Genomic DNA, 9,355 nt, shown 5'->3' on the forward strand with positions numbered 1-9,355 from the left:
CCAAAAAAAATGAACATGTCCACATTCCCAGAAGTTTCCTCATGCCTTTTGCAATTCTTCCCTTTCTCTCTAATCAATCCGCACTATACCCAGGTAACCACTGATCTGCTTTCTAGCACTATGAATTAGCTTGTATTGTTTAGAATTTTATATACATGAAATCACATAGTATGTACTCTTTGTGTCTAGCTTCTTTTACCCAAAACAATTATTTCGAGATTCATTCAATTGTGTGTATCAGTAGTTGTTTTGTTTGCTTTGTTTTTTATTGAATGTTATTCTGTCGTATGGCTACACATCAATTTGTTTATCCATTCACCTGCTGGTGAACATTTGGGTTGTTTCTGGTTCTTTGCTGTTACAAATAAAGCTGCTATAAATATTAATTTGCAAGTCTGTGTGTGTGCGGATGTATGCTTTATTTTCTCTTGGATAAATACCAGAAATGGAATGAGTCATAGTATGTGTATGTGTAAATTTTAAGGAAATATACAACAATTTTAAATAAAGCTAAAGATACATATTCCCTTTGATCAAGTCCCAAGAGAACTCTATTTCTCTGTGTATATTCCTAAGAGAAATAAATGCATATGTCCACCCAAAGATATGTATAAAAATATTCATATAAGGTTTATTAATAATAGCTCAAAATTGGACACATGTCCAAATGTTCATCAATGGTAGCCAGGGATTCACTTCCCACTGTGATGTCCTGAGTTGCCTCAGGCCAGCAGAGGTATTTTGCTGTTCACAAAATCTGTTATAATTACTGCATTACATACACTTTCAATTCCTTTGACTCTCTCTCTTTTCACTGTCCTTTTCTGTCTAACCCTAACACTCATAAACCCAGATTTTACATAGTCCCTGCCAACATTTGAACGTGACTGAAGAAAACTATGCAACTTTGTGATTAGTCTCTTTGTGGTCCTCAACCAGGAAAGGTTCAGTTCCCTGGGAAGTGTTTGGAAGTGGGGCAGAGAATATTTTGATCAGCACAATGATTGAGGGGTACTACCAAGGGCCAGGGATGCTAAATGCCAAGGAACATGCCTGCCTGAAACACTGACAGCCTCTCCACTGAAAAACATTGCTTGACCACAAACCTTAATGGTCACAGCTGTCCGAAATCATACTATGATTCTCTCATCAATTCCCTTTCCCACTCTCCTAGAAAAACTTGTATCTCTTCTCTCTTCAAACCTACAATGTCTTCTGCCTCCTCCTCATTTTTACCCGTAAACCATTTTTATCTGTAAACCATACTTCTTATTCAATAGAAAAATAGAAAAGTTCAGAAGAAAACTTCCACATGCTCTTGATAGTCTACCTACATCTATACCCACACACTCAGTGTCCCATCCTGTTACAATAGGTAAATTATCTAGGCTAGTTTCTAAGTCCTCTATTTGTGTACTGGATTGTACCCCCTTTTACCTACTCAATAACTTCCCTCTTACAATCAATGCATCATCGATTTTCCCCTCTGCTCTATTATTTCCATCAGGACATAGGCAATCTACACTATTTCATGACCACCAAATACTCTCCCCTGACATCATATTTCCCTCCACATTTTAGAAGGTGGTAATTTACAGGGAGTCAGGTGACCTAGCTCTGCCACCATCTCACCAATGACCTTGGGTGGCTGGCCTTTGCACATTTCAGTTTCCTCATGTTAAAATGAAGAGATGATGCTAGTTAATCTCTGAGGTCCCTTCCATGGTTAACATCTGACATCTATGACATATTGCTTCACAATGTGCATATGTGGCAAGAGACAGAGCCCATCTAGCCTGTGTTACGAAGATGCCAGGCTAGGCACCATAGGGAGTGGAGGAATGGATAAGGCATGCTGTTCTCTGCCTGTGGAAACAAAGGGGGATCCAAGACAGGAACACAAGCAACTTTTCTACAAGGTGAAGGATAAGGGCCTAAAAATAGGGATCAAGTTCAGAGCAGAGCAGCAGAGGCAGATCAATGAGGTTAGAAGAACTGAGCAAAGCTTTATGGAGGGTAGTGCTTATGATGGGACTTAAAGGATACTTGAAGGAACAGTATGCATTCAAAGAGATGAAGAAGCTCTGGGTTAAATTCAGTCTAATTTGTTTTGAGGTAAAATTAAGCAAAGTAGAGGGAGCGGGCAAGATGGCCAACTAGACACAGCCAGGTGGAATCGTTCGCACCAAGGGACTGAGACGACTAGTGTGCTCCTAACAGACCTTCAGAGGGAAGACACTGGGAATGAAGGGAAGACATAGAAGCTGGGCTGAAAGGGGAGAAAGCTGGAAACCCTACATGGGGATACAGCACACTTGGACTCGCTCCTGATTCCCAATGGCTTTGGGGGAACGAATGAGTTGAACTGACAAGTAGCAACCCACTCTCACCATGGGCTTCTGGAACCCTGGCAGGAAGAGACCTCTCAACCACCATGGACACTCGAATTGGCAGAGAGAGCTGCTTAGAGAAGTGGTAGAGACAGCCAGCTGAAGTGGAGCCCAGAGGGTTTGGTGTGGGAGTGTCTGCAGCAGAGCACAGTCAGGGACAGCTATCCCCCTAGGCTTGACCTGTTCCTATAGGAGACTTTAGCCCTAGGGGAACTATCGGTCCCGAATTCTGCAGGGCGATCTTGCCCATCAGATGGGGCCAGTGTGACCTGAGCAACCCTTGGTCTGGTGGCCTCTCCTGGGGCCCCAGCCTGGCCACACCTGCTCACAGGACAGTCTCAGGTGCCCTTAGGGCCCACACCATGGTTTTTGTGGTGGCAGACCATGCCTGACTGGCAGAGAGCTCCAACAGGGTGGCTCCTACTGCCACATACCAGCCCACATGCTTCCTCCTCATACTGCGGCTTCCCCCACAGGGCCCATGGCAATTCCCCAAATTGTTTTGCTGGTGTGTGTTTGCATGAGTGGGTTTTGCTTTCATTGCCCTGCTAGCACATGAGAGTGCAGTCTGCCTCACCTCATTCTGCTGACTGCCATTGCAGATGGAGCCTTGGTGGGCACAAAGCCAGCCAGCCCCACCCCTTACAGTACCCCACCCTTGTGCTAACACTGTGCAGAGAACAGCAGATCCTCCCCCACCCTGAGCAACCACTCCTGCTTGCAGAGCACAGAGAAGGCACCTAGACTTGTGTCCACTAGTGTCCTGCTCCTGCGTCAACACCACCTCCAACATGACCATGCACACAGTTATCAGCAGGGGCCCCTCTGGCTGTCTTCCCCAACAGCTGCATTACCTCTACCACTATACAGGGAGGCAGGCACCCTGCTGCTGCTACCACTGCTGCTGACATGTGTGAATGAGGATGGATCCTGCTGTCACTGCAGTATAAAATGCTTTGGATGACACCACCCATTGAAGTGTAGTGACAAGCAGTCTGGGAGCACCTTGGCCACCCCCAGCACAGTTGATTTTTAACCTTAAGGAGCCAGACAACAAAGTCAAGGCCCCAATACAAGTTCCCCAGAGTTAGAGCACAGAGGCCAGGAGGTGGGAGCTGAGCACTGACCGCCTAAAATCTTCCAGAATTGAAGTCAGTCAGCTGAATCCACCTTATATCACTATCACAATTTGATAACAATCAAGGTAATCAAATAGGATACCCATTCAAATAAAATAAACCCATCCAAAGGTCAGCAACCTCAAAGACCGAAATAAGATACATCCACAAAAATAAAGAAAGAATTAGTGCAAGAACGCTGACAACTCAAAAAACCAGAGTGCCTTATTTCTTTCAAATGATGATATCTCCTCTCCAGCAAGGGTGCTGAACCAAGCTGAGATGGCTGAAATGACAGAAATACAATTCAGAATATGGATAGGAACAAAGATCATTGAGCTACAGGAATATGTTAAAATCCAATCCAAGGAAGCTAAAAATCATAATAAAACAATGTAGTAACCAACAGACAAAATAGCCAGTATAGAAAAGAATGTAACCAACCTGATAGAGCTTAAAAACACTCTACAAGAATTTCATAATGGAATCACAAGTATTAATAGCAGAATAGACCAAGTGAGGAAAGAATCTCAAGAGCTTGAAGACTGGCTTCTCAAATAACACAGAGAAGAATGGAGAAAAAAGAATGAAAATGAATAAACAAAACCTCTGAGAAATATGAAATTATATAAAGAGACCAAATCTATGACTCACTCGTGTTCCTGAAAGAGATGGGGAGAATTGAACCAACTTGGAAAACATTTTTCATGATATCCACCATGAGAACTTCCCTAATCTAGCTAGAGAGGTCAACATTCAAATTCAGGAAATGCAGAGAACCCCCAAAGTTACTTTGCAAGAAGATTATCCCCAAGACACATAATTAGCAGATTCTCCAAGGTCAAAATGAAAGAAAAAATATTAAAGGCAGGTAGAGAGAAAGGTCAGGTCACCTACAAAGCGATGCTCATCAGACTAACAGCAGACCTGTCAACAGAAACCCTACAAGTCAGAACAGATTGGGGGCCAATATTCAACATTCTTATAGAAAAGAGATTCTGACCCAGAATTTCATATCCAGCCAAACTAAGCTTCATAAATGAAGGAGAAATAAGATACTTTTCAGACAAGCAAATACTTAGGAAATTTGTTACCACCTGATCTGTCTTACCAAAGCTTCTGAAAGAAGCACTAAATATGGAAAGGAAAGACCATTACCAGGCACTACAAAAACACACTGAAGTACACAGACCGGTGACACTACAAAGCAACCATATAAATAAGTCTGCAAAATAACCAGCTAACAGCATGATGACAGGATCAAATCCATACATATTAATACTAACCTTGAATGTAAATGATTTAAATGCATCAATTAAGAGACACAGAGTGTAGCAACCTGGATAAAGAAACAAGGCCCATTGGTATGCTGTCTTCAACAGTTCCACCTCACATGTAATGACATATATAGGCTCAAAATAAAGGGATGAAGAAAAATCTACCAAGCAAATGGAAAACAGAAAAAATGCAGGTGTTGCAATTCTAGTTTCAGACAAAACAGTCTTTAAACCAACAAAGATGAAAAAAAGACAAGGAATCGCATTAGTAATGGTAAGGGTTCAATTCATCAAGAAGATCTAACTATCCTAAATATAAATGTATGCAACACAAGAGCATCCAGATTCATAAAGTAACTTCTTAGAGACCTTCAAAGAGACATAAAGTCTCCCACTATTATTGTGTGGGAGTCTAACACCCACTGACAATATTAGACAGATAATCAATACAGAAAATTAACAAAGATATTCAGGACCTGAACTCAGCACTGGATCAAATGGACCTGATAGAAATCTACCAAATTCTCCATCCCCAAGAAACAGAATGTACATTCTTCTTATTGCCACATGGCATATATTTGAAAACTGATCACATAATCAGCAGTAAAACACTCCTCAGCATATGCAAAAGAAATGAAATCATTACAATCTCTTGGATGACAGCACAATCAAATTAGAAATCAAGACAATGCAATTGCACTCAAAACCATACAAGTACATGGACACTGAATAATCTGCTTCTGAATGACTTTTGGGTAAATAATGAAATTAAGACAGAAATCAAGAAGTCCTGGCTGGGTGCGGTGGCTCACGCCTATAATCCCCATGCTTCGGGAGGCCAAGGTGGGTGGATCACCTCAGCTCAGGAGTTTGAGACCAGCCTGGCCAACATGTTGAAACCCTGTCTCTACTAAAAATACAAAAATTAGCTGGGTGTGATGACGGGTGCCTGTAATCCCAGCTACTCAGGAGGCTGAGGCAAAAGAATTGCTTGAACCCTGGAGATGGAGGTTGCAGTGAGCCGAGATTGTGCCATTGCATTCCAGCCTGGGCCACAAGGGCGAAACTCCATCTCAAAAAGAAAGAAATCAAGAAGTCCTATGAAACTAAGGAGAACAATGATATAACACACCAGAATCTCTGGAACACAGCTAAGGCAGTGTTAAGAGGGAAATTTATGGCACTAAATGCCCACATCAAAAAAGTTAGAAAGATCTCAATTTAATAACCTAACATCACAACCAGAGAACCAAGAGTAAACCAATCCCAAAACTAGCAAAAGACAATAAATAACCAAAATCAGAGCTGAACTGAAGGAGATTGAGGCACGAAAAACCATTCAAAAGATCAACAAATCCAGGAGCTGGTTTTCTGAAAAAAATTCATAAAACAGATAGACCACTAGCTAGATTAATAAAGAAGAAAAAAGATTCAAATAAACACAATCAGAAACAACAAGGGAGATATTACCACTGACCCCACAGAAATACGAATAGCCATCAGAGTATATTATGAACACTTTTATGCACATAAACTAGAAAATCTAGAAGAAATGGATAAATTCCTGGACACATACACCCTCCCAACAGTGAACCAGGGAGAAATTAAATCCTGAACAGACTAATAACGAGCTCTGAAACTGCGTCAGTAATAAATAGCTTGCCAAACATAAAAAGCGCAGAACCAGATAGATTCACAGCTGAATTCTACAAAAGAAGAGCTAGTACCATTCCTGCTGAAACTATTCCAAAAAATTGAGTAGGAGGGACTCCTCCCTAACTCATTCTATGAGGCCAGCATTGTCCTGATATTAAAACCTGGCAGAGACACAACAAAAGAAGAAAACTTCAGGCCAATATCATTTATGAACATCGATGTAAAAATCCTCAACAAAATACTGGCAAACTGAATCCAACAGCACATCAAAACAGTTTTTAATCCTAAGAGGTTGAAAAAGAGTCAGAGCCTATTGATTTACTCAGGAGAAAGTGCTTTGGGGACCATGTAGTGGGAGGGCCTGAGGAAATTTTTATTAACAAAATTTTCTGTATAAAAGATGGAGAACAGTCATTTTCTATTATTAAATACTTTCCTCACGTCTGGAGCTAACATAGTTAAAAATTCAATTCAGGAGTGACCACAGGAATACTTTTAGACATGTTAAAAATTCACTCAAGTTCCGCATCCTCCGGAAATACTCTGGAAAAATCTTTGCAAGGTCACGCCTCACTAGAATTTTGACCAAACAAAGGCATCCTATGTAGAGTGATTACTACATAATCTCCCCGGAATAGCCTCAAATGCAATAAAGTTCTAGTCTCCTCAAATGCTCACTTGCAACTGTCATACCACACGTGCAAAATTTTAATTTGAAAACTTTTCTAACTATAAGACAAGAAAGTATAGTATAATATTTCTGTCCATAGTTCACCCAGAATATTATGCACTTAGCAAAGGTCAGGACTAACAGTTCTCTGCAGGAATGTTTATTTTCAATACTTCATAGCAAAATAAGATTCTTCAAATAAGACAGCAATAATCTGGTATGGAGATAGTCAAATCTTCTGGCTTTTATTCTGAACGCAGTATCTGAGTCTACTCCAACTCATTTCATGACGTATCTACTTGAGGAATCTTGATGCTTTTGTCACTTCTTTTCTCCATCTCCCACCTCCAGGTCAGTTGCCAAACCATGTTAACTCCAACAGGATGTAGTCATTGGCCAAGACTCAGAGGACTTTCTGAACTGTTTCTGTGGCACTGTGTTCTTTTCAGGAATTTGCCTGGGCAAAGTCCTTGCATTTATTAGATTAGATTTGGGCTGACAGAGGCCATTCCTCAAAGATATAATTCTGGCAATTTCTTAAAATATCTAGGGTGATGGGGTTGGTCTTGATTTGCAAAGGATGTGATGGTGATGATGACAATGAGACTTAGATAGTTGGATATAGTGCTTCATAGTTTACAATTTACCTGCAGCTATATTTTAAGGGGATAAGAAGAGAACAAAGTCCAGAGATAAAGGCTACATAAAAAACAAAAAACAAAACAAAACAAAACAAAACAAAAAAACGCTGAGAAGCTAGGGTCTTCTGATTTTAGAGCATGTATTCTTTCTGAAAGACTCAATCAAGGTAAGTGCTATAAACAAGCAAACCAAGGAGTGGTAGCAGCAGAAGAAAAAATCTTCAAGCCCTGAAACACAGCACAATATTAAGGCATTCTTTCCAAAATGGGACAGACACTCTTTCATTCACCAAATAATGAATTTTTAGTGAGAATATATCCACCCTTTCAATCTTCTTTACAAATAACTCACTCAATACAAGAAATTATATTAACCTTATATTTAAATATTTAGACAAGGGCAAGACATTGATTTTCTTGTCTTCTCTTCTTCCTACCTTCACCACATAATTGTAAGAGATGGCTTTATAATGCGTGGCTTTTCATAAGAAAATTGATAACTTTCAATATTATATACTATATAAAGTCAAACAAAACCTAAAAAATGGGTGTGAAACAGTTAAACACCACTCGCATGTATACTGGCAATGAATAAGTCATTAAAAAAGTAATGTAGTAAAGGATGACATATTTACATACCATACAAGAAGTAACTATAAAAAGCAGGGCTTTCAATAAATGTGAGAATCCAAGGTGGTACTTAGCCCTATCAGCTAGTGAAAAAAAAATCCACATATTAAATGCCAGTATTCTGCTCAGCACTGGATAGTGTTTGAAACAGACACTGCATAGTTTGCCCTACTGAAGTTCACCATCTAGGTGGGAAGTTGCTGTCTTTCACCAAAACCCATCTAGAGGATTAATAAAACTCCTCTTATTACTGTAGCAATTCAAAGACAATATTTTGTAGCATAACTCAATAACCTATTTGCAGATTTGGAGAAGACTGGCAAATCTAATGACTGCAAGGATTGCCCAAGTAGTAAATAGGTAGAGAAATGGCTGCAGTAATAGAAATACAGCTGCTAAGATTCTGTACTGTGAAGCCTGAAATTAGAGCAGTTGTCAGAGTGACAACTGAAATTAATTGCTACGTTCACGAGAAGGTCACCGGTCTCCAGTGAACCAGAGGGATCCCACACCAACTTGGATCACACAAGCAGCTGAATGATACAAACCAGCATGATGAAAGGGAGAGGATCTAAAAGGAAATGAGGCTTTCATAAATCATACGTTAGCCTCTTGATTGTTGGAAGGGGGAGTGGTAAGCAGAGAAGGAATCATCATAAATACAAGTAGGAAGTTGGTGGCTCCCCTTCTGAGGATGAGAATGTGGTCGCAAAACAAGTTCAAAGGGCAGATGTTCATACAGGATTACAGAATATAATATGGGAAGTTCTGTACAAGGATGATTTTCAGAATCATAGGAAAGGCTGTTTGAATGCACAGCAAGAGAGTCTAGAATCACAGTCGAGACTTGATAAAGCAGAAAGTCTATATCACCATGCTGTATGTGGACCAATGACTCCATCTGCTTCCAAACACTGAAATATCAAACATAGGGAAGCCATACAGAATTCGACAAATACAAGGCATATAAGCT

This window comes from Macaca thibetana, chromosome 1, assembly GCF_024542745.1.
Source record: "Macaca thibetana thibetana isolate TM-01 chromosome 1, ASM2454274v1, whole genome shotgun sequence".
In the NCBI taxonomy this organism is placed as follows: Eukaryota; Metazoa; Chordata; class Mammalia; order Primates; family Cercopithecidae; genus Macaca; species Macaca thibetana.